Here is a 25,692-nt window from a genome sequence, read left to right as displayed (position 1 = left end):
TGGCCAACCAAGAATTCCACAAGGTAGAAAGTGGCCGGGCTTGCAAGCAGCAAGGTTATTCAGTGCTGTTCAACCTGGCCAACCAAGATTTCCCCTAGATAGAAAACCCCCAGGCTTCGAAGCCATGAGGCTACTCCGTCCCATTCAACCTGGCCAATGAAGGATGCCCCTATGTAGAAAACGGCCAGGCTTTGAAGCAGCGAGGCTATTCAGTGCAATTCTAGCAGCCCAAAAAATTATTTCCCTAGAACACAAGTACCCAGCCTACCAAGCAGCAAGCCTATTCCATTGTATCCCAACTCACCAAACAAGGATTTGCATAAGAAGAAAACCGCCAGGCTTTGAGGCTGCAAGGCTATTCATTGCTATTCCACCTGGCCAACAAATTATTCCCATAAGCCACAGCAATGCGTGGCCAGGCACAGCTAGTATATACAGTCGAGTCTCACTTATCCAAGATTAACGGGCCGGCAGAACATTGGATAAGCGAAAATCTTGGATAATAAGGCGGGATTAAGAAAAAAAGCCTATCTATATATTTATAAAGCTTATGGACTTTTTATCTAAAAGTAGACAACAAAACTACACAACCCAGAACCACGAAACTTGGCAACACAACCCACCATCCTTACTGCTAGGTTCTGATAATAAAACCAAAAATCAAGGACGGAACCATGGCCCGAAAAACCCAAAAAACAAGAAAAGTCCATCTGTACATGCGCGAAGCAGGACGCAGCGTGCAAGCCACACACTCCCCCACCCCCTGTAACATACTCCCGCGTTCTGTTTCTGTGCTGCTGCCATCTTCTCCACCATTCTCCATCCACATCGCCTGAGGACACAGAGAGGACGGCGAAAGTGGCGGTTTACTCTCTCGGAGACCAAGGTGGCCTAACAAACTGCGGGCCTCATGGCCCTGTGCGGGGGGGGGGGGGGGGGAGGAGAGCGAAGTTGGAAGACTCCGAAGCCGCAAGTAGGCCTTGACTAGGCCTCAAAACAATTCTGCTTCCGAGGATGCGACTAGGCCTCGACTAGGCCTCCAAACAATTTTGCCTCGACGCTGCCTCCAAACAATTCTGAGGCGATGAGGGGAAATTGGAAGGTCTCTTTGGGAGTGATAAAATAATAGGGGTGTCCCTGAACAGAGTGGAAATGGGGGCCAATGGACAGGGAAAGGGAAATGGGGGGACTTTGGGGTGAGGAGACAACAACAACAACGACAATAATAAATAATAATATGGGTCCAAAGGAGAGGGGAAGGGGAATGGGGGAGGTCTTTGGGGTGAGGAGACAATAGTAGTAGTAGTAGTAGTAGTAGTAATAATAATAATAATAATAATAATAATAATAATAATAATATGGAGCCAGTGGAGAAGGGAATGGGGGATCTTTGGGGTGAACAGAAAATAATACTAATACTACTACTACTAATAATAATAATATGGAGCCAATGGAGAGGGGAATGGGGGGTCCTTGGGGGGACCAGAAAATAATAATAATAATAATAATAATAATAATAATAATAATAATAATAATAATAATATGGAGCCAGTGGAGAGGGGAATGGGGGGGTCCTTGGGGTGACCAGAAAATAATAATAATAATAATAACAACAACAATAACAATAATAAAACACTTAAGAACGGAGGGTCCTCACAGCAAAGGGTAATGGGGGTGCTCTCAAACCAAGGAAATAATATATTGGGGGGATGCCTAAACTCCCTTCAACAGTTCAATAAAATGCCCATTGAACTGGATTATACGGCAGTCTGGACTCAGATAATCCAGCTCAAAGCAGATAATGTGATTTACCTACCTCGATATTCTAGGGTCCCTTCCACACAACTGAATGCCATTGCCCATTTCCTGCTTTGAACTGGGTTCACTCTGAACAACACTCTAACAACAGGGGAATTCCAGACATGAAAAAATCAGGGCCAGCTAACACCTTCCCAACAAAACATTCTCCCAGGGAGGAAGCAGCCAGGGTTTGAAGCTGAAAGCCCATTACATCCAAAACATTCTGCAAAACTGCGGCCTATAGACTTGCCTCCAACAGACAAAACAACTAACAGCCAGAAATATTGTATATTCACATACTTTAGAAACTAACATATACTAATTACCACCAGTTCTTCAGTACTTTATTTCCAACACCACCACAATTTGCCACAGCATCGCGTGGCCGGGCACAGCTAATTAAACATAAAATTACATTATGATTTTACAAATTAAGCACCAAAACATCATGTTTTACAAGAAATTGACAGGAAAAGCAGTTCAATACACAGTAATGTTATGTAGTAATTACTGTATTTATGAATTTAGCACCAAAGCATTGCAACATTTACTACAAAAACAATGACTACTGAAAGGCAGACTGCCTTGGATAATACAGAACCTTGGATAAGTGAAGCTTGGATAAGTGAGACTCTACTGTGTATACACACACACACACACACACACACACACACGCTTTGGATAGCACAGGGAAGGGTTAACACCCCAGTAGTTTTTTGGTTTGCTGTCTGTGCCCTGATCAGAAAATTTCACTTCACTTTCTGTCTCTGAATTTTTCTTTTGAGGAGTAGATTTTTCTCACTTCCTGTTGCCCCACCCCTGTTCTTAACTATAGGTCTTTTTAAAGTTGTATGTTTGTTACTCGTGGACTGCCCGAACTGAATTGGGGTCATTCATTATACTGTTCTTGCTTAAATAAATATCTCTCTCCGAAAGATGGCAAAATAGTGCCCTTGTTCACTGAGATACTTTGCAGAAGAATATAAAGATAATAAAGTACTTCATAATCTAAGAGTGTTATCAGAATTACTGATAATACAGTTAACCAATAGGAAAAGCACTGAAAGTTATCAGCACATTATTAGAAAGACAGTGTGAAGCTGGTTATAAAAATACCTATGCTTTATTTACTTTGTTTGGATTTAGTTTGCTGAATTATTTCCCCCTTAATTTTTATTGGTCAGTGTGAAAACAGGTCACATTATGGAGCTGTTCTAGCAGATCATGTTTCAAATACCTTACTGGACTTATTTAACATATTAAGAAACAGAGAAACTTTCCATCTAGTCTTCAGGCACTGCCATTTTCATTTATTGTAATGTCTTTTTCCAGGTTAGATCACCCCAACTTGCTCCAGGGGTCTGTAGGCCCCTTGTTTTGCCCTTGTTCGGTTTGACCCTAGTGACTGTGGAATACAGAAATCTCTGCTTAGCATTGCTGCTTTTCTGTTGCCATAGAAATGGGCAGCTGTGATGGACAAAGTTGTACAGCTTCTAGGCTGGTGGAGGGGAAAAGCTACTCCAGTAGATACAAAAGAGCAGGACAAAGTAGAGAACAAATTAAATTTTCTACTCTATCTTCTGGACAAATTGTTCTGGACAATGTGTGAGGCAAAAGTTCTATGTCAGGAGTTTCAGCAGTTGAGGAATTTGAGCATTTAAAAATCAGTTGTTGTGGTGTTGAATGTGCCACACTTTGCAAGTACAGTAGAGTCTCACTTATCCAACATTCGCTTATCCAACGTTCTGGATTATCCAACACATTTTTGTAGTCAATGTTTTCAATATATCATGATATTTTGGTGCTGAATTCATAAATACAGTAATTACTACATAGCATTACTGCGTATTGAACTACTTTTTCTGCCAAATTTGTTGTCTAACATGATGTTTTGGTGCTTAATTTGTAAAATCATAACCTAATTTGATGTTTAATAGGCATTTCCTTAATGCCTCCTTATTATCCAACATATTCGCTTATCCAACATTCTGCCGGCCCGTTTATGTTGGATAAACGAGACTCTACTGTAATCAATCGATTATATAGAAATGGAAAGCAGTTACTCCTTTTTAAAATAATAGATGTGGTTCCCTACTCTCTCCCAGAACAAGTTTCACGGTGTAACCTATGTAAGAATGCAAGAACTCAACTTCTGTGCAAAGTGAATGTTCTTATTGATTGCATTGAGCCCATCTGTACCATTCTGATGATTTCATGTGTGCAAGTGAAAAATTTCAGAATGCAGTGGTTGTAACCAAATATTAAATTATATTACAGCTTAGTTAGAGCATTACTATTAGCAAATATAAAGTGAAAATAGGGAACTATTGTTCAAAAAATAAGTTCTAGCTGTGAGGCCTTTGCTATACCGGGGTTTGGTTCTGAGACCCCGCATGAATACCAAAATCTTTTGGAAGCCGCCCTGACTCCCCTTGGGGAGAGAGGACAGGTTAAAAATAAAGTACAGTAGAGTCTCGCTTATCCAACGCAAATGGGCCGGCAGAACGTTGGATAAGCGAATATGTTGGATAATAAGGAGAGACTAAGGAAAAGCCTATTAAACATCAAATTAGGTTATGATTTTACAAATTAAGCACCAAAACATCATGTTATACAACAAATTTGACAGAAAAAGTAGTTCAATACACAGTAATGCTGTGTAGTAATTACTGTATTTACGAATTTAGCACCAAAATATCACGATGTATTGAAAACATTGACTACAAAAATGCGTTGGATAATCCAGAACGTTGGATAAGCGAGACTCTACTGTAGTTATTATTAAATCTGTGGAGGCTCAATTCCCGTTACATACAATTGTATAATAAAATATATAGTGATTTACCTTAGGGTTTCCATAAGTCAGAAATGACCAGAAGGCCAGAAAAAGAATTTATATTTACAACATATATTCTTAATCTACTCATACAATAGCCCCCACTTTCTGTGGTCACCGTGGTCTAGTGGTTTGAATGCTGGGCTAGTACTGCAGCAGTCCAGGTTTTGAATCCCTGTTCAGCCCTGAAAACCCACTAAGTGAACTTGGGAAAGTCATGTTCTCACCCTTAGAGGAAGACAATGACAAACCTATCAGAATAAACCTTGCCAAGAAAACTTCGTGATTGATTTGGTGAATGCAGCACTCAATAGCTCAACAACACCCATTTCTGTCTTAAATTATACTTTTAGAATCCCAGATCTGGAATAATAGTATGCCTATCACCCCATGTATGTTCCTTGATTTGGTCTTTTTCATCTGGGCTTCATTTGTGCAGCTTGGGATTTTAGTTAAATATCTTTCAAGGCTAGAATTTCCACTCTCCCTGTTTTACAGCATTGATACTTCAGGGTCAGTTGGTGCTATCTTTGTTGACATTGTGGTAGCAATCTCAATTACTTTCCTAAAGAACAATGCAGTAACCTTTTTTCTGTAGTTTTTTTAGTGTCTGGTACCGATTTCATAGCAAATATGTCTGTAATGAGAAAAGTGTGCATGCATGTATGTGCCATTGTTCCATGTCCTATTGTTCCAGAACTGTAAAACCTAGATATTTAAAATTTGACATTCAGAACATTGAGACTTCTGGGGTGTGTATAACAAAGTTTATGTGTGTGAGTGAGTGAGTGAGAGATTTAAAAATATATTCATTAGTTGTTTTCGGTGTAAGTGTGCTTGTAGCCTGCAATTACTTTGTGACATATTATAAGAGGGCTTGTCTGAAGTAAGGGTGCCCCAACCAAGAGTCATGAAGCTTTGTTCAAAACCTTACTGTTGGATGGGGCTCTGAAAGATTGGGTGGGTCTTCTGGACTTGCCACCTTCTGCAACAACATAGTCCTATCATTGTGTTCCTAAGCTGCTAAAAAGACCTGCCTCTTCCTGCCACCAAGGATGCACATGTGTGTTTGTGTACAGAGAGATTGGGGGAGAGAGTGAGTATGAATGAATGTGATTTCCTGCCACCTTTAACATAGGGAAAGATTGGGAGAGGCTGAATGAACAAACGTAAATGAGTAAATGTCTTCTGATTTCCTGGCTGCAGTCTGCATCTGTAGTGATCTTCGCGCCTAGAAATAGAAAGTCTGCCACTTCCTCCACATTTTCTCCCTCTATTTGCCAGTTATCAATAGGTGTAGTTGCCATGATCTTGGTTTTCTTGACATTTAATTGCAACCCAGCTTTTGCACTTTCTTCTTTCACCTTGGTGATAAGGCTCCTCAGCTCCTCCTTGCTTTCGGTCATCAGAGTGGTATCGTCTGCATACCTAAGGTTGTTAATGTTTCTTCCAGCAATTTTAACTCCGGCCTTGGATTCCTCAAGCCCCACACGTCGCATGATGTGTTCTGTGTACAAGTTGAATAGGAAGGGTGAAAGTATGCAGCCCTGCCGTACTCCTTTCCCAATCTTGAACCAGTCTGTTGTTCCATGATCTGTTCTCACTGTGGCTACTTAGTCTTTATACAGATTTCTCAGGAGACAGACAAGGTGACTTGGTATCCCCATACCACCAAGAACATGCCATAGTTTATTATGATCCACACAGTCGAAGGCTTTAGAATAGTCAATAAAGCAGAAGTAGATGTTTTTCTGAAACTCCCTGGCTTTCTCCATTATCCAGCGGATATTGGCAATTTGGTCTCTGGTTCCTCTGCCTTTTCTAAACCCAGCTTGGACATCTGGCAACTCTCGCTCCATGTATTCTGCCTTGCAGGATCTTGAGCATTACCTTACTGGCATGGGAAATAAGTGCCACTGTACGGAAGTTTGAGCATTCTTTAACGTTTCCCTTTTTTGGTATGGGGATATAAATTGATTTTTTCCAATCTGATGGCCAATCTTGTGTTTTCCATATTTGCTGGCATATGGCATGCATCACCTTGACAGCATCACCTTCCAAGATTTTAAACAGCTCAGCTGGGATCCCGTCGTCTCCTGCTGCCTTGTTGTAAGCAATGCTTCTTAAGGCCCATTCAACCTCACTCCTCAGGATGTCTGGTTCGAATTCACTCACCACACCGTCAAAGCTATCCTCTATATTATTATCCTTCCTATACAGATCTTCTGTATATTCTCGCCACCTTTTCTTGATCTCTTCAGCTTCTGTTAGGTCCCTGGCATCTTTGATCATGCCCATTTTTGCCTGAAATTAGCCTCCGATGTTTCTGATTTTCTGGAAGAGGTCTCTTGTCCTTCCTATCCTATTGTCTTCTTCCACTTCCATGCATTGCTTGTTTAAAAATAGTTCTTTGTCTCTTCTGGCTAACCTCTGGAATTACTTGGGCATATCTCCCCCTATCGCTGTTTCCTTTCGCCCTCCTTCTTTCTTGGGCTACTTCCAGTGTCTCAACAGACAACCATCTTGCCTTCTTGGTTTTCTTTTTCTTTGGGACGTACTTTGTTGCTGCCTCCTGAACAATGTTGTGGACTTCTGTCCATAGTTCTTCTGGGACTCTATTTATTAAATCTAGTCCCTGAAATCTATTCTTCACCTCCACTGCATATTCACTGTGAATATTTGTGAGATCATATCGAATTGTTCTGTGTATTTTCCCCATTCTCTTTAGTCTTATTCTAAATTTGGTAATAAGAAGTTCATGATCTGAACTACAGTCAGCTCCAGGTCTTGTTTTCACCGACTGGATGGATGTTCGCCACCTTTGGCTGCAAAGGATGTAGTCAATCTGATTTCAGTGTTGACCATCTGGTGAAGTCCATGTATAAAGCCATCTTTTAAGTTGTTGGAAGAATGTGTTTGTTATGCACATTGAGTTTTCCTGGCAAAATTCTATCAGCCTACGTCCTGCTTCATTTTGTTGTCCTAGACCATGCTTGCCTGTGATCCCGGTTATCATTTGACTGTCCACTTTAGCATTCCAATCTCCTGTAATGAGAATAATGTCTCTTTTTGGTGTGTTATCCAGTAGGTGCTGCAGATCCTCAAAGTACTGATCTAATTCTGCTTCTTCAGCAGCTGTGGTTGGGGCGTATGTTTGGATCACTGTGATGTTAAATGGCTTGCCTTTAACTCGAATTGAGATTATTCTGTCATTTTTAGGGTTGTATCCAATCACTGCTTTCGCAACTTTATTATTAACTATGAAGGCTACTCCATTTTTTCGGTGTTCCCCTTGTCTGCAGTAGTAGATCTGGTGGCCATCTTTTGTGAAGTGGCCCATTCCAGTCCATTTCAGTTCACTGACTCCCAGAATGGCTATTTGGACTAGTCCTCTGCTCCTCCCCAGTAGCATTTTGACGATCTTCCGACCTGGGAGTCCTATCTTCCGATGGTATACCGACATTTCTCTGGTTGTACTGATCCATGTAGCTTTCATGGCAAGAATACTGGGGTGGGTTGCCATTACCTTCACCAGGGATCGTACTTGGTCTGACCTCTCTGCCATGACCTTCCCGTCTTGGGTGGCCCTGCACGGTATAGCTCATGGCTTCATCGAGGCACTCAAGCCCCAGCACCACGTCAAGGTCAACCTTGACAAAATAGTGAAGAGCAGAGACATCACACTGGCAATGAAGGTCCGCATAGTCAAAGCAATGGTATTCCTCATAGTAACCTATGGATGCGAGAGCTGGACCATAAGGAAGGCTGAGCGAAGGAAGATAAACGCTTTTGAACTCTGATGCTGGAGGAAAATCCTGAGAGTGCCTTGGACCGCAAGAAGATCCAACCAGTCCATCCTCCTGGAAATAATGCCTGTCTGCTCACTGGAGGGAAGGATATTAGAGGCAAAGCTGAAGTATTTTGGCCACATCATGAGGAGACAGAAAAGCTTGGAAAAGATCACGATGCTGAGGTAAATGGAAGGTAAAAGGAAGAGAGGCCGACCAAGGGCAAGATGGATGGACGGTATCCTTGAAGTGACTGGGTTGACCTTGAAGGAACTGGGGGCGGTGACCGCTGACAGGGAGCTCTGGCGTGGACTGGTCCATGAGGTCACGAAGAGTCGGAGACGTCTAAACGACTGAGCAGCAGCAGCAGCAGAATCAACAAAAGGGAGGGAAGGGAGATAAAGAGCCTAAACCAGCAGGAAGAAGAAAGCTGATACGTTATTGCTCAGTTGCCTGAATTTTACTCCGCATTCTAGAAAAGCCTAAACGTTTCTCAATGGAAGGGGCTAATCAGTACCTCCTGTTTTCTTTTCCTTAGATGGGTGACTGCTTTGGTGTTCTGTAACTGTATTTTGGCTGTAGTAGGAGTGGAAATAGGGAGTTCAAAGAGTGTGTGTGAGAGAAAGGAAGGGTGGAGATAAGCACCCTTGGGATAAGCACCCTTCAGGAAAAAAGTTGGAATATAAATTGAATGAATAATTGAATGAATGAACGTGTGTTTCTGGCCACAATTGATTGTATATCCAGTCAGTGATATTTATAAAAACATTGACTTGTTAAAAGAAAATGGACCATGTCAGAGTGATAATTCTTCTGCACATATTGATAACCATTTTGTCCCATGTCCATTTTTGAAAGCAAAATGTTTATTCAAAGGATGAGACTTGCTTCTTAAAGTGGTGGCTGTCTCCCACATAGAACAGAAAGCATGTTGATGAGATCCTTTTTATTTCTGAGGTTATGGATTAATCCAGGCTATTCTAGTCCCTTTCAAGGTGTACTGCTATGAAAACCACATGCTTGTTGTCAGTAAATAAGCAACCTAGAGAAAATACTGTATTATAACAGTTTTAGTCAGGAAGTTTTTGAATTTTTACTTTTCTCTTGCTGTATGTCTCTGTAAAGGCTTTGTTAAATCTCCTTCTAGGCTGATTTTACAAGGAATTATAGACAAAAAATCCTTTAATAATTTAAATTTCTTAAAAGGCCTTTTAATACCAAAAGGTCTTTACAATACCAATAGAAAGTGTAGGTACCTTTTCTGGACTAGGATAGTCAGAGTCAGAACATAAATAGAATATGAACTTTGTGTGCATAGCATTGGAACTTGAAATATTCAATCTTTTCCTTTCTTGTAGTAAAAAAGAGCTTCTTTTGAAAAGACCTTAATATAGTTCCAGTTTTTTAATGATCCTGTACAGTGTTAGGTAGATAGGAAAGAGTATGTGACTTGGTGTCTGTCAAAGGATATACTGTGGAGTGATTGCAGCCAATGCCTCCTCTTTTACCTATTTTGCAGCTCTTTATTCCAAAGCTATTTCTTTCTAGATCCCTTGATGCTACCTGCTACTGTTTTGTTTTCGTATCTGGCAGCACTTTTAGGTATTCTTGGACTGATCAAGCACTACAGATTATCCAGGTGTCATAAACAGGTCACCATACCTCTCTAATGAGGCCTTGCCATAGTTTTTATTGCATTATATTGGTTTTTATATTTGTATACCTTGTTTTACAATTGTATTGTACTAGTGTTACATCTGTATTACTTTTTATTTTTTATGTTCCTTTGCAGAAATAGATTGCAGACCTTGCTTGGTTTTCTTGTTCTATTTTGTAAAATGTCACATGTAGTTAAATGGAACACTCTAAATAGGTGGTAGTAGTAGTAGTAGTAGTAGTAGTAGTAGTTGTGTATGTGATTATGTTTATTATCATTGAAGACATGTCTCCATGTTGTACCAGTAGAATTGTTGTTAGGGATGTATATAGTATCTATGGTCACTGCATTGCTGTGAGTTGCACCAGTAGAGTTCATTATTGAATTCTTGGATTTTAAATTTAATATGCATTTTATGAGATGATAGTAAAGTCTCCCTTTATTAAAATATTTTCAAGTAACCGCACTCAGCATTGTTTTCTCCTAAATGTTTCTATATCAGTAGAGGCAGATGTGGTTTATCGACAGAGCAGGGATCCTTCTCTCTTTGGAGTTTAGGCATCTCACCTACTGAGGGCTGTTAAATGGCATTCTGTAGGGTGCCATTCTATCCCCAATTGTCAAGGACAGAACGCCACAAGATAAGATATAACAAAGTTTATTGGAGTTACAGAACCAAAAATGCCCGTAAAAGACAAGGGCTAGGCAAACACTGGCCTTAAAAGTAAAAAGACACAGGAAAAACGCTCAAAAGATAAACCGGATTAAACCGGAGTTTAATCCGGGTTAAACCAAAATAGCTTACTTCAGCCTGGGACTTAAACAAACAAAAGCTGGTGAACAAAAGATTCAAAGGAATGCAAAAAACTGGCAGCAGATGCTTCTCTGCTGCCAAAAGCTATGTTTGAGTAACTAAGAGGTTACTCCTCCACACAGCAAGCAATTTCCCGATACAAACACAGCATTCAAGGGCAGAAGCGGTCAGCGAAGTTCCAATCCGGTCCGAAGGTCGTAAGGCAGGTACAGACGTTTGTAGTTCACCAGGTCCAACGATAATCACAGGAAGGAGAGTCCGAGGCCGTAGTCAGTCAGTCCGTAAGTCCAGAGTAAACAGATGGCGTCCGTCAAGAAGACGACGGAGGTCCAAGCTAATAAGATTAAGCACAGGTTGCACAACAAAAGCCCACACAGTTCCTCCCGCCGTCCATGCCCAGTGTCCTTGGTAACTTACGTAGTCAGCAAACGAATCACACCCGTCTTCAGGAATTTCCCACACAGAGCCCAAGCGTTCGTCCAGATTACCTTGCCCAACGCAATTAGCCATTGCTTCCAAACCCCATTTTATGCCAGTTTACAACTCCTCATCACTATCAGCTGTTACCCTAATTCCAGGCGTTTCCTCATCACTTTCCTCATCAGAACTGAAACACCTTTGACTACGCCCCACAGCATCCCCAGCTGTGGATCCCGTCCCATCCCTCCAGCTTGTCCACGGGTCTAATCCTGAAGGTCCCCAATCGCCTTCCATACTATCATTGCCAGTGGCACCCAAATCCTCCCTCACACGAGTCCATTCCATGTCATCCTCCTCTGAGCTAACCATCTCTTCCTCCATTCTCTCAGTAAAACCCTCAAAGGAATCCTCGTCAGATGGTTCTGCAAAGATATCCCGCAGCCGCTTCCTTTCTCGCTCCTCGAGAGTATCTGACTCCCGAGGAGTCATACGACCACGTCTCCCAGTAGCGGAGCCATAAGGCTCAACCATAACACCAATGCTTTTTTTAAATGTTTATATGAAATTGCTGGGAGACATTATCTGGAAGTATGGGGCAGGGTGCTATTAGTATGCTGATGACACTCAAATATATTTCTCCATGCCTTCAAAAACAGCCTTGTCCAAGGATAGCATCCATCCTCTGAATGAATACTTGGAGGAGGTAATGGGCTAAATGAGGAAAACCAAATTGAAACTAAAATCAGACAAGAAAGAGATGTTTGCCATCAAGGCTCCTAACCTAGGGATGGAGGTGTATCAATCAGTTCTGGATGGGGTTACACTCCCCCTGAAAGACTGTGTTTGCAGCTTGGGAGTACTCCTGGATCCGTCTCTCTAAATGTCAGCCTAGGTAGATGTGACAGTCAGGAGTACTTACTACTAGCATTGACTGATATGCCAACTGTGCCCCTTCCTAGATTCGGAGGACCTAAAGTTGGTAGTGCACATGTTGACAACCTCGAAGTTGGACTTCTGAAACATGTTTTACATTGGGCTAACTCTGTACCAAGTTTGGAAACTTCCAAGTAATTCAAAACACAGCAGCCAGGTTAGTTACAGGAACATCCAGTAGTCAGCATATTACACCTATAATACAGTTACTTCATTGGTTGCCAATTTGTATCTGGACAAAGTATGAAGGTTTTGACCTTTAAAACTCTCTATCAGTGATTCTCAACCTGTGGGTGTTTTGGCCTACAACTCCCAGAAATCCCATCAAGTTTACCAGCTGTTAGAATTTCTGGGAGTTGAAGGCCAAAACACCCACAGGTTGAGAACCACTGATATAGAGAACCACTTCTCTACATGGTTTGGGTTCAAGTTACCTACAGGATTGCCTTCTCTTGTACAATCCGCCCCTCACATTTCGATCCTCTGGGAAGCGTTTACTTCAGCCAGCCAGAACCCGACTGGCGACGGCGACCCAGAGGACTTTTTCATTGGTCGCCCCAGGACTGTGGAACTACCTTCCATAAGAGATCAGACATTTAGCTGTTGGAGTTTAAGAGACAATTGAAGACCCATCTCTTCCAGCAGGCCTACCCAGTCAATTTTTAACTATGAATTTTAAACTCATGTATTGTGTTTACTGTAAATCTTCGTTCTATGTATTTAAGGTATTTTATAGAAATATGTTTTAATATATGTATTTTACATAATGTTTTATCATTACATATTTTAGTTGTGTTGTGCCTTCTGAAGCCTCAAGGAGAGGCAAGTAAGAAATAATAATAATAATAATAATAATAATAATAATAATAATAATGATGATGTTATTATAAATGTATAGATATATCTAATTATTGTATTTGGTACATATTGAATATCCCTTATTGGAAATGCTAGATACCGCAAATGTTTTGAATTTATTTATTTCTTATTTTGGAATTCCTGTATTTGCATTTCTTGGACATCTTAGAAATGGCACCCAGGTCTAAACACAAAATTCATTTATTTTTCATATATATCTTGTACATGTAGTTTGAAGGTACTTTCATACAATAGTTTTAATAACTTTGTTGATGAAATAATGTTTGCATAATGAACCATCCCAAAAGCAAAAGTGTCAGCCATTTTCTTTTATAATGCACATTTTCTTGTGCATTATAATCATTCTTTGAGACTCAATCTCTCAAATGAGAGATCGCTTTGGAGTAGGGGTTCTCAAACTTTTAAATCTGCTGAGCCCTTTTTGAGAGGAAAGTTTCTCGTGGAGCCCCAAGAAATTTTTGGACACGGGCTGCCCTGTTTGTAGTGCAAAGAAAGAAAGAAAGAAAGAAAGAAAGAAAGAAAGAAAGAAAGAAAGAATAATACAAAATGTAAAATGAAGAACAATTTTACCCAATATAAACTTAACAGTATTTCAGTGGAAGGCTCCAGGAGCCATCCAACCTTTTCAACAACAACAACAACAACAACATCAACAACAACAGGAGCAACTCCAGGGGCCACCCAGTCCAACCTGTTTCTGCCATGCAGTAAAAGCGCAAATCAAAGCGCCCCCATCAAATGACAACCCAGTCTTTGAAATAATAGTAATAATAATAGAAGCAGCAGTACCCTGTTTCCCCTAAAATAAGACATCCCCAGAAAATAAGACTTAGTAGAGGTTTTGCTGAATTGCTAAATATAAGACCTCCCCCGAAAGTAAGACCTAGCAAAGTTTTTGTTTGGAAGCATATCCGCCAAACAGAACACCAGAGCATGAAGGATCGGTAAATGTGCGTAGCATAGAGTGTTGTACATGGAAATATTGGTAGTAACAAGAAATTCTTGATAGGATTCACAGTTTGTCTGGTTATGCTGGTTTGTGATGGAAACTACTGTACAGTATATAATCAATGTTCATTTTTTTGTTCAACAATAAATGTGAATTCTTCTTCATGGAAAAATAAGACATCCCCTGAAAATAAGACCTAGCATATCTTTGGGAGCAGAAATTAATATAAGACACTGTCTTATTTTCGGGGAAACACGGTAGTAGAAGCAAACCAGGGGCCATCCAGTCCATCCAGTCAAAGCACCTCCAACAGATGGCCATCCAGCCTTTTCAACAACAACAATAGGAGCAACCCCAGGGGCCACCCAGTCCAACCTGTTTCTGCCATGCAGAAAATGCACAAATCAAAGCACCTCTAACAGATGGCCATCCAACCCTTGAAATAATAATAATAATAATAATAATAATAATAATAATAATAATAATAATAGCAACCCCAGAAAACACCCAGTCCAATCTGTTTCTGCCAAGCAGGAAAAGCACAGTCAAAGTGGCATTGGGGAGGCCCCACAGGCTGCGAGTTTCCTAGGCAAGGGGGAGGGCAGGGGTGTGTGGAGCCCCTCAGTGTCATAGAGCCCTAAGGGCTCTGCAGGGCACAGTTTGAGAACAGCTGCTTTAGAGGACTCTTGACAAAGTGCTGAAAAACAAGCTGTTCTATACTGTCTTTGTTAGGATGGCATTGGATAATTCTTTGCTACTTCCTTGCTCCTCTTCAGCTCTGACTGCCCTATTCATACCCTATTTGTGGAGTTTGTTTCCAAAAGGTACCAAATCCATCTTAACTAATTTTACAGGAATAAAAAACATGTTGAATACATGTCTTATGTTTCTATAAAATCCAATTTTATTAAGCCATGTACAGAAATGATTTGATACATTGCTGTCTGTGCCCCTGTTCAGAAGATCTCAGTGCACTTTCTGCCCCTATGAAAATTGGATTTTGAAATATTTGGCTTGTTGTGGAAACAAGGATTGTGATAAAGCTTTAGTTGAGACACCTTACCCCATGATAACTCTTTCAGGAGTGAATTCTTCACCTCCTCTTGTCTCACCTCCATTCTGAACGATGAGTTGGATGTTTCTAAGGGGCTGTCTGCATATCAGTTGCCAGGGAATATGAGATCAAGCATATTGTTAGACCCATTGCAGGCCTTCTTGTATACAGCAGTTCAGCCACTGTGTGGACATAACATTGGGCAAGATATTTTTTGCTTGTGCTCTAACATGGGTCTTCTTATATTCTTAAACCAAGTATTGTTGTAGTTGTATGCCTTGTTTCTGACTTAGGATCACCTAAGTGTCAACATATCATGAGGTTTTCCTGGTAAGATGTGTTCAGAAGGAGTTTGCCCTCAGAGGCTGAGAGAGTGTGACATTCTCAAACTCACTCAGTGGGTTTCCATGGCTGAGCAGGTATTTCAATCCACTACATCTTGCTGGCTCTCAAACTCAATATTACCAGTGGGAAAAACAGGTTGAAATGTTCTGGCAAAGTCTTCATCTTGTGTGAAAAGGATATCAGTTTGGGAGACAGGTTAGCCTTCCTAGATAAGCCATTTAACATGCAGAGTGCCGTGATTACAAAGGCCCCTTTCTTTGATCATCTCTCATCTTACTTCAGAAAATGAAGGAAAATAATCTCTAATGATGCAAGTATTCAGTCTGGTTTGTATGGGAGAAGCGAAGCCTTCCCATGCATGAATGATTAGGCTGAACAAGGATTTATTCAATTAGATCTATTTACTGTCTTTCTAAAGATGATGTTGTTTAATTTTATGTTCTTACTTCAGAATTGGTTCAAACTCATAATGAAGGGCCAGGGCCTGTTTGGATAAACCACTTAAATATGACATTGTTGTGTGAGTAGCTTGACTTTTCTGATACTTGTGCGCACAGGTATCCAGTGCCTTACTGTGTTTCCAAATGGTGTTGTCTGTTTCCATAATGTTGAATGAAGCAATCTAGTGGAGTTGCTCTTCTGTTCTCCAGTTGGATCCTGGGCATTATGCTCTTCTATAGCAAAATTTGGTATGTGGCAGAAAGAGCACATTCTGCTTTTCATCCCTGTTGCTCAAGAATCATTATTTCTCTTCTTTCACTGGCATTTTCCCTGTGTGAGCCAATGAGGTCTAAGTAATTAAAGTGCAAGAGTCAGGTTAAGTAGACCCAGATTCCAATTCTCTTTCAGCCATTAAGATGACTTTCACTCTACAGAGTTGCAGTATTGTAAATCCCACTGTAACTGCTATGGTTCCTTCCTTGGATTTGCAGTTTCGGGAGAGGAACTTATGGATTCTCAGCCGTGGAGCTCTCGTACCTCACTAAACAACAAACTCTTAAGATTCCATAAAATGGAGAAATGACTGTTAGTGGAATCATCACATTTTATTTGTGTAGTGTGAATGGATTCGGCTTACCTGAACACCTTAAAAGTACCACATTCTGTTTGATTTTGGATACTCATTGGGGGTCATCTCTGGTTAGTACTTGGACAGGACACCATCAACAATTACCAGGTGCTGTAGGCTATGTTTTATAGAAGGAAATTGGCAAAACTCTGGATATTCCTTGCCTAAGAAAACGTGATGAAATTGATGGTGTTGAAAGGCAATATGAAGATCTGCACACACACACACATATACATACACAAATGGACTCTGGTGAATTTGAGGCAGCTAGTGTGTCACAGCATTGTTGTGAGGATTAAGGCAAGGCACATAAAATTTAAAATTTTACTTTAAATATTTATCATAGACCTTAAACCAGCTATTTGTGACTAAGCTGGCTGATGCATCAGCTAATGGCATTGGTGAGTACTTAACAGTGTTTTGGTCATAAATTTAAAGTGATTTATAGCTGACCAATGACAATATGGAAGAAACTGTGATGAAACTTGAAACTGGAATGTATTCATGTGTTTTTATTAGCTGGAGAAGCTTGCTAGGACAGAAATGCTTTCTGCAAGAAATCTTGAATACTGTTTAAGCACTTTTATATCCCTTAAATGTCAGTTAGAAAATTAAGCATGAAATTAATAGGATGTACGAGTGCTTTACTTGGCACCTGAATGAACTGCCTTCTTTCTCATGACCCTGCCTTTTCTGAGGTCCATCTCTAGTTCCCTGTCCTTAGACATGTGGCAGGTGGGAAATGGGATTAGAGCCTGTTCTGTTCTTAAAGGCTTTCCATGAGGTAGTACAACTGGTTGGGTGATTCTGGAAGTAATAGTCCAACACATAAGGAGTTCATGGGATGTGTATGTGGGAAGGATACACTAGGGAAATTTCCCTGGCAGTAGGCTTGAAATTTTTCTAGCCTGGGGTGCATTTTGTTTTCCCTGGTTTACCTTTTTCTGATCTTTGGAGCATATTTCTTGTCTGGTTTTAGTATTTTGATTAGTTTTAGCATATAGGCTTTCCTTGAGGATTAATTACAGAAATCGACTTACAATTGACTCATAGTTAAGAACAGGGGTAGGACAACAGGAAGTGAGAGAAATCTTCGGAAAGGACATTCACTCCTGAAAGAGTTATCATGGGGGAAAGCTTTTTCACTAATCCATGTTTCCACAACAAGCCAAAATTTTCAAAAATCAATTTATCACTCGGTCAGAAAGTGACGTGAAATCTTCTAAACATGGGGCACAGACAGCAAAGCAAATGCCACAGGGGATTTGTTAACCCTTCCCTATGCTATCCAAAGATCTATCTATCTATCTATCTATCTGTCTATCAATCTATGGCTTAAAATATGTACCTGTTCTGATTTGTATACACATTCAACTTAAGAACAAATCTACAGAATCTATCGTGTTCATAACTTGATGACTGCATGTAATAGCTATATTTCTATTTTGTTCCCTTTTGTATGTTGCCTCTGAAATTTCATTAGATGAAAATGGTATAGCAATAAAGATAATCCTCTATGAAAGCCACAAATCGTATGATTCTATCAGGTATCAGATATTCTATTATGGTGACTGAAGTAATTGTTACCTTGACGTGGTGCTCGGGCTTGAGCCATGATGCCATGAGCTATACCGTATAGCTCAATGATGCCATGAGCTATACCGTGCAGGGCCACCCAAGACGGGAAGGTCATGGCAGAGAGGTCAGACCAAGTACGATCCCTGGGGAAGGTAATGGCAACCCACCCGAGTATTCTTGCCATGAAAACTACATGGATCAGTACAACTCAATTGACAGGCCCAGTCTTTTAAACTTGAACACGCCTATCTGTATTTTATAATGCGTTTTATGAATGTTTTATGTAAGTTAATTTTAAACTGATTTATAGTGTATTGTACAGGTTTTATATGTGTGTTTTATTGTAAGCCGCCCTGAGTCCCCTGTTGGGTGAGAAGGGCGGGATATAAATGTTGTAATAAATAAATAAATAAATAAATAAATAAACCAGAGAAATGTCGGTATACCATCGGAAGATAGGACTCCCTGGTCGGAAGATGGTCAAAATGCTACTGGAGAGGAGCAGAGGACTGGTCCAACTAGCCCCAGATGTGATGATGCAGTTAGCTCAAAGCTGAAAGGAAGGCTAACGGCCGACGATGCTGGAGGTGAAGGACGAATCTGATGTTCTAGAGATCAACACACTATAGGAACCTGGAATGTAAGAGCCAGGGCAAACTGGACGTGGTTATTGGTGAGATGTCAAGATTAAAGATAGACATTCTGGGAGTCAGTGAACTGAAATGGACTGGAATGGGCCACTTCACAAAAGATGACCACCAGATCTACTACTGCGGACAAGGGGAACACTGAAGAAATGGAGTAGCCTTCATAGTTAATAATAAAGTTGCGAAAGCAGTGACTGGCTACAACCCAAAAAATGATAGAATGATCTCAATTTGAGTTCAGGGCGAGCCGTTTGACATTACAGTGATCCAAATATACGCCCCAAGCACAGCTGCTGAAGAAGCAGAATTAGATCAGTACTTTGAGGATCTGCAGCACCTACTGGATAACACACCAAAAAGAGACATTATTCTCATTACAGGAGATTGGAATGCTAAAGTGGGCAGTCAAATGATAACCGGGATCACAGGCAAGCATGGTCTAGGACAACAAAATGAAGCAAGACGTAGGCTGATAGAATTTTGCCAGGAAAACTTACTGTGCATAACAAACACATTCTTCCAACAACTTAAAAGATGGCTTTATACATGGACTTCACCAGATGGTCAACACTGAAATCAGATTGACTACATCCTTTGCAGCCAAAGGTGGCGGACATCCATCCAGTCGGTGAAAACAAGACCTGGAGCTGACTGTAGTTCAGATCAAGAACTTCTTATTGCAAAATTTAGAATAAGACTAAAGGGAATGGGGAAAATACACAGAACAATTCGATATGATCTCACAAATATTCCTTGTGAATATGCAGTGAAGGTGAAAAATAGATTTCAGGGACTAGATTTAATAAATAGAATCCCAGAAGAACTATGGACAGAAGTCCACAACATTGTTCAGGAGGCAGCAACAAAATACGTCCCAAAGAAAAAGAAAACTAAGAAGGCAAGATGGTTGTCTGTTGAGACACTGGAAGTAGCCCAAGAAAGAAGGAAGGCGAAAGGAAACAGCGATAGGGGGAGATATGCCCAAGTAAACGCACAATTCCAGAGGTTAGCCAGAAGAGACAAAGAACTATTTTTAAACAAGCAATGCATGGAAGTGGAAGAAGACAATAGAACAGGAAGGACGAGAGACCTCTTCCAGAAAATCAGAAACATCGGATGCAAATTTCAGGCAAAAATGGGCATGATTAAAAACAAAGATGGCAGGGACCTAACAGAAGCTGAAGAGATCAAGAAAAGGTGGCGAGAATATACAGAAGATCTGTATAGGAAGGATAATAATATAGAGCAGTGATTCTCAAAGTGTGCACTACCGCCCCCCGGTGGGCGCTGGAGCGATCCAGCGGAGCGGTGAGGCACCTACTGGGACACAGGGGCAGGGCCAGAGGAGGGGCTGGGGGCAGGAAGGGAGGGAAAGTGTGAAGAAGCCCCCCGCCGCTCCTTGTCATGTTGCCTAACTGACCCATGATTTCCATTTCTGCCTGCTGTAGCATGCCGAAGGAATGCCCAGCTTGCCAAAGTTTATATGCCACTTAGGGCCCTCTAGACAGGACCTATATCCCAGGATCCAATCACAAATTTTCAGTTTATCCCAGATTATCTGGCATTGTGGACTCATATAATCCAGTTTAACATCAAAAGCCTGGGATGGGATCCTGGAATATGAACTATTTTTACACCCTGCTCCTTTGGATCTTTAATAATAATAATAATTGTGATTTTGTGATACGAAATCGAAGGCTTTCATGGCTGGAATCTCTGGGTTGCTGTGAGTTTTCTGGGCTCTGGCCATGTTCCAGAAGCATTCTCTCCTGACGTTCTGCCCACATCTTTGGCATCCTCAGAGGTGTGAGGTCTGTTGGAAACTAGTCAAGTGTGGTTTATATATCTGCAGAATGTCCAGGATGGGAGAAAGAAAGAACTCTTGTCTGATGGAGGCAGGTGAATGTTTCAATTGCCCACCTTGATTAGCCTTTCAGCTTCAAAGCTTGGCTTCTTCCTGCCTGGGGGAATCCTTTGTTGGGATGATGTATTACTATTATTATTATCATTAGGCCTTGCTCCCAGGAAGGTTCCTCTGCCGTGGCTCCCTACCAGTCTACCTTGCCACATATTCTCCACATTGTGTGTATGTTTGTGTGTGTGTGTGTGTGTGTGTGTGTGTGTGTGTGTGTGTGTGTATATAAAAAGGATAAAAAAATTCGCCTAGGACAAAACAACAAAACTACATATCCCAGAAACACTAAACTTGGCAACACAACCCCTCATCCATGCCTCTACGTTTATACAACAAAAAGAAAAGAAAAATAAAGTCCTAATTAGAGGGAGAGGAATAATTGTTTTTTATCCAACTGCTGCCAGTTACAAGGCTAAACTCTGCCCACTTGGTCTCCTAACAACCTACTCAGTCCAGGGGATAGGCACAGTTAGGCCTCAGGCCTCTTCCACACTGCCTATAAGATACAGATTATCTGATTTTCACTGGATTATATGGCAGTGTAGACTCAAGGCCCTTCCACACAGCTATATTACCCATTTATAATCTTATATTATCTGCTTTGAATTGGATTATCTTGAGTCCACACTGCCAGATAATTCACTTCAGTGTGCATTTTTTACAGCTGTGTAGAAAGGGGCCTCATATAATCCAGTTCTAAGCAGATAATATAAGATTATAAATATACAGTAGAGTCTTACTTATCCAACATAAACAGGCAGGCAGAACGTTGGATAAGTGAATATGTTGGATAATAAGAAGGGATTCAGGAAAAGCTGATTAAACATTAAATTAGGTAATGATTATACAAATTAAACACCAAACATCATGTTGTACAACAAATTTGACAGAAAAAGTAGTTCAATGCTCAATAATGCTATGTTATAATTACTGTATTTACAAATTAAGCATCAAAATATCACAATTAATTTAAAACATTGACTACAGAAACATTGACTACTAAACGGCAGACTGTGTTGGATAATCCAGAACACTGGATAAGCGAATGTTGGATAAGTGAGATTCTACTGTAATATGAAATAATTGACAGACTAGAGAGATGGGCCGGAACTAACAAAATGAAGTTCAACAGGGACAAATGCAAGATACTTCACTTTGGCAGAAAAAATGGAAATCAAAGATACAGAATGGGGGACGCCTGGCTTGACAGCAGTGTGTGCGAAAAAGACCTTGGAGTCCTCGTGGACAACAAGTTAAACATGAGCCAACAATGTGATGCGGCAGCTAAAAAAGCCAACGGGATTCTGGCCTGCATCAATAGGGGTATAGCGTCTAGATCCAGGGAAGTCATGCTCCCCCTCTATTCTGCCTTGGTCAGACCACACCTGGAATACTGTGTCCAACTTTGGGCACCGCAGTTGAAAGGAGATGTTGACAAGCTGGAAAGCGTCCAGAGGAGGGCGACTAAAATGATTAAGGGTCTGGAGAACAAGCCCTATGAGGAGCGGCTTAAAGAGCTGGGCATGTTTAGCCTGCAGAGGAGAAGGCTGAGAGGAGACATGATAGCCATGTACAAATACGTGAAGGGAAGTCATAGGGAGGAGGGAGCAAGCTTGTTTTCTGCTGCCCTGCAGACTAGGACACGGAACAATGGCTTCAAACTACAGGAAAGGAGATTCCACCTGAACATCAGGAAGAACTTCCTCACTGTGAGAGCTGTTCGACAGTGGAACTCTCTCCCCTGGGCTGTGGTGGAGGCTCCTTCTTTGGAGGCTTTTAAGCAGAGGCTGGATGGCCATCTGTCGGGGGTGCTTCTTAGCGGGGGGTTGGACTAGATGGCCCATGAGGTCTCTTCCAACTCTACTATTCTATGATTCTATGAATTACTGTGGTAATCCAGTCCAACCCAATTCTGCCATGGAGGACACAATCCAAGCACGCCCAACAGATGACCACCCAGCCTCTCAATAAAAATAAGAATAATAATAAGAATAAGAATATCATACATTCATAAGGTTAGGAGACACCCCTAAGGATCATCCAGTTCAACTTCCTTCTGCCATGCCGGATGACACAAACCAAGCACTCCTGACAGATGGCCATCCAAGATCTGCACAGTAATAATACAAATCGAATCTTACAATCAGACAGTTAGGAGAGACCCCTAAAGGCTATCTACTCCAACCCAACTCTGCCATTGAACAATACAATCCAAGTACTCCCAACAGATGGCCAGCCAGCCTCTCATTATTATTAATAATAATAAGAAGAAGAATAAGAATATCATACAATCCTAAGGTTAGCAGATACCCTTAAGGATCATCCAGTTCAACTTCCTTATATCATGCAGGAGGACACAATCCAACCACTCCTGACAGATGGCCATCCAATATCTGCACAATAATAATACACATCGAATCATAGCATCAGACAGTTAGGCAACACCCCTAAAGGCCATCCAGTCCAACCCAATTCTGCCATGCAGGATAGAATCCAAGCACTCCCAACAGATGGCCACCCAGCCTCTCAATACTACTACTACTAATAATAATAATAACAACAACAACAACAACATCATCTATACAATCCTAAGGTTTGGAGTGACCCCTAAGGATCATCCAGATCAACTTCCTTCTACCATGCAGGAGGACACAATCCAAGCACTCCTGACAGATGGCCATCCAGCCTCTACATAATAATGATGATGATGAAGAAGATGATGATGATGATAATAATAATAATAATAATAGAACAATAGAATCCAGGTGTTTGGAGAGACCCCAAAGGACCATCCAGCCCAACCATTTCTACTATGCAGCAGGACACAATCCAAGCATTCACAACATATGGCTAACGTATAAATGCTATACAATACTACACAGGGACATAGACCCCCTCTACCCTCACCACTTTCACAGTACACAAACAACCAAATGCATACTAAACATAAAGACAACCATACAACAGACATTCAATACCACCACTACCTCAACAAGTTCTCACCAACACCACCAGACAACGCCACAGCAACGCGTGGCCGGGCACAGCTAGTATATATATATACACATACACAAACACTCTCACACACACATACACACATATGCAGACACCATATATATATAAAACACAGAAACACATATATATTCTATTCACCTCTACCTTCTATATTTTGTTTTTTAGTGATTGGTTTCTGCATCTTGGACTGGGGAGAGGCTCAGCCCCGCCCTCTTGAGCAGGAGCCACACCCACCCCTCTAAGCCACGCCCCCTTTCCAGAGAGCACTAAGTGATATTTTTTCTGGAAAGGGGGTGGTAGGCCAAATAAGTTTGGGAACCACTGATATAGAGGATAGCTTTGACGGTGTGGTGAGTGAATTAGAACCAGACATCCTGAGGAGTGAGGTTGAATGGGCTTTAAGAAGCATTGCTAATAACAAGGCAGCAGGAGAAGACGGGATCCTAGCTGAGTTGTTTAAAATCTTGGAAGGTGATGCTATCAAGGTGATGCATGCCATATGCCAGCAAATATGGAAAACACAAGATTGGCCATCAGATTGGGAAAAAAATCAATTTATATCCCCATACCAAAAAAGGGAAATGCTAAAGAATGCTCAAACCTCTGTACAGTGGCACTTATTTCCTATGCCAGTAAGGTAATGCTCAAGATCCTGCAAGGCAGACTCCAGTAATACATGGAGCGAGAGTTGCCAGATGCCCAAGCTGGGTTTAGAAAAGGCAGAGGAACCAGAGACCAAATTGCCAATATCCGCTGGATAATGGAGGAAGCCAGGGAGTTTCAGAAAAACATCTACTTCTGCTTTATTGACTATTCTAAAGCCTTCGACTGTGTGGATCATAATAAACTATGGCATGTTCCTGGTGGTATGGGGATACCAAGTCACCTTGTCTGTCTCCTGAGAAATCTGTATAAAGACCAAGTAGCCACAGTGAGAACAGATCATGGAACAACAGACTGGTTCAAGACTGGGAAAGGAGTACGGCAGGGCTGCATACTTTCACCCTTCCTATTCAACTTGTACGCAGAACACATCATGCGACGTGTGGGGCTTGAGGAATCCAAGGCTGGAGTTAAAATTGCTGGAAGAAACATTAACAACCTTAGGTATGCAGACGATACCACTCTGATGGCCGAAAGTGAGGAAGAGCTTTCACCAAAGTGAAAGAAGAAAGTGCAAAAGCTGGGTTGCAGTTAAACATCAAGAAAACCACGATCATGGCAACTACACCTATTGATAACTGGCAAATAGAAGGAGAAAACATGGAGGCAGTGACAGACTTTCTATTTCTAGGTGCAAAGATCACTGCAGATGCAGACTGCAGCCAGGAAATCAGAAGACGTTTACTTCTTGGGAGGAGAACAATGGCCAACCTTGAGAAAATAATGAAGAGCAGAGACATCACACTGGCAACGAAGGTCCGCATAGTCAAAGCAATGGTATTCCTCATAGTATCCTATGGATGCGAGAGCTGGACCATAAGGAAGGCTGAGCAAAGGAAGATAGACGCTTTTGAACTGTGATGTTGGAGGAAAATCCCAAGAGTGCCTTGGACCGCAAGAAGATCCAACCAGTCCGTCCTTCAGGAAATAATGCCCAGCTGCTCACTGGAGGGAAGGATATTAGAGGCAAAGTTGAAGTATTTTGGCCACATCATGAGAAGACAGGAAAGCTTGGAAAAGATAATGATGCTGGGGAAAATGGAAGGAAAAAGGAAGAGAGGCTGACCAGGGGTGAGATGGATGGATGGTATCCTTGAAGTGACTGGATTGACCTTGACCTTGAAGGAACTGGGGCCATGGCCGACAGGGAGCTCTGGCATGGACTGTTCCATGAGGTCACGAAGAGTCGGAAACGACTATGCGACTGAGCAGCAGCAGACTGAAGTAATGAAATTGAATGGGAAATAACATTCGGGCGCAAGAACTGTCAAACAGCATGCATAGTGTGTGAGAGAGCAGCACATCTGGATTTCTAGTTCTATGTTCATGT

The 25,692-nt window shown here is 41.3% G+C and overlaps 1 protein-coding gene and 1 long non-coding RNA gene across 3 annotated transcripts in view; one reads left to right on the top strand and one right to left on the bottom strand.

The window, feature by feature from the left end:
• Nucleotides 1-25,692, top strand: part of mboat2 (membrane bound O-acyltransferase domain containing 2) — a 125,955-nt gene that overhangs the window by 7,808 nt on the left and 92,455 nt on the right. The gene's annotated exons all lie outside the window — the stretch shown is intronic.
• On the bottom strand, nucleotides 10,724-11,806 carry LOC134299736 (uncharacterized). Its single transcript, XR_010006980.1, has 2 exons — nucleotides 11,313-11,806; nucleotides 10,724-11,229 (listed from the first exon to the last, which is right to left on the bottom strand). It is a non-coding gene; the product is annotated as an uncharacterized LOC134299736 (long non-coding RNA).

The sequence above is a fragment of the Anolis carolinensis genome, chromosome 1 (genome assembly GCF_035594765.1).
Source record: "Anolis carolinensis isolate JA03-04 chromosome 1, rAnoCar3.1.pri, whole genome shotgun sequence".
Classification (NCBI taxonomy): domain Eukaryota; kingdom Metazoa; phylum Chordata; class Lepidosauria; order Squamata; family Dactyloidae; genus Anolis; species Anolis carolinensis.
The sequence above is the reverse complement of the archived record's forward strand: the minus strand, read 5'-3'. Positions and strand labels throughout refer to the sequence as shown.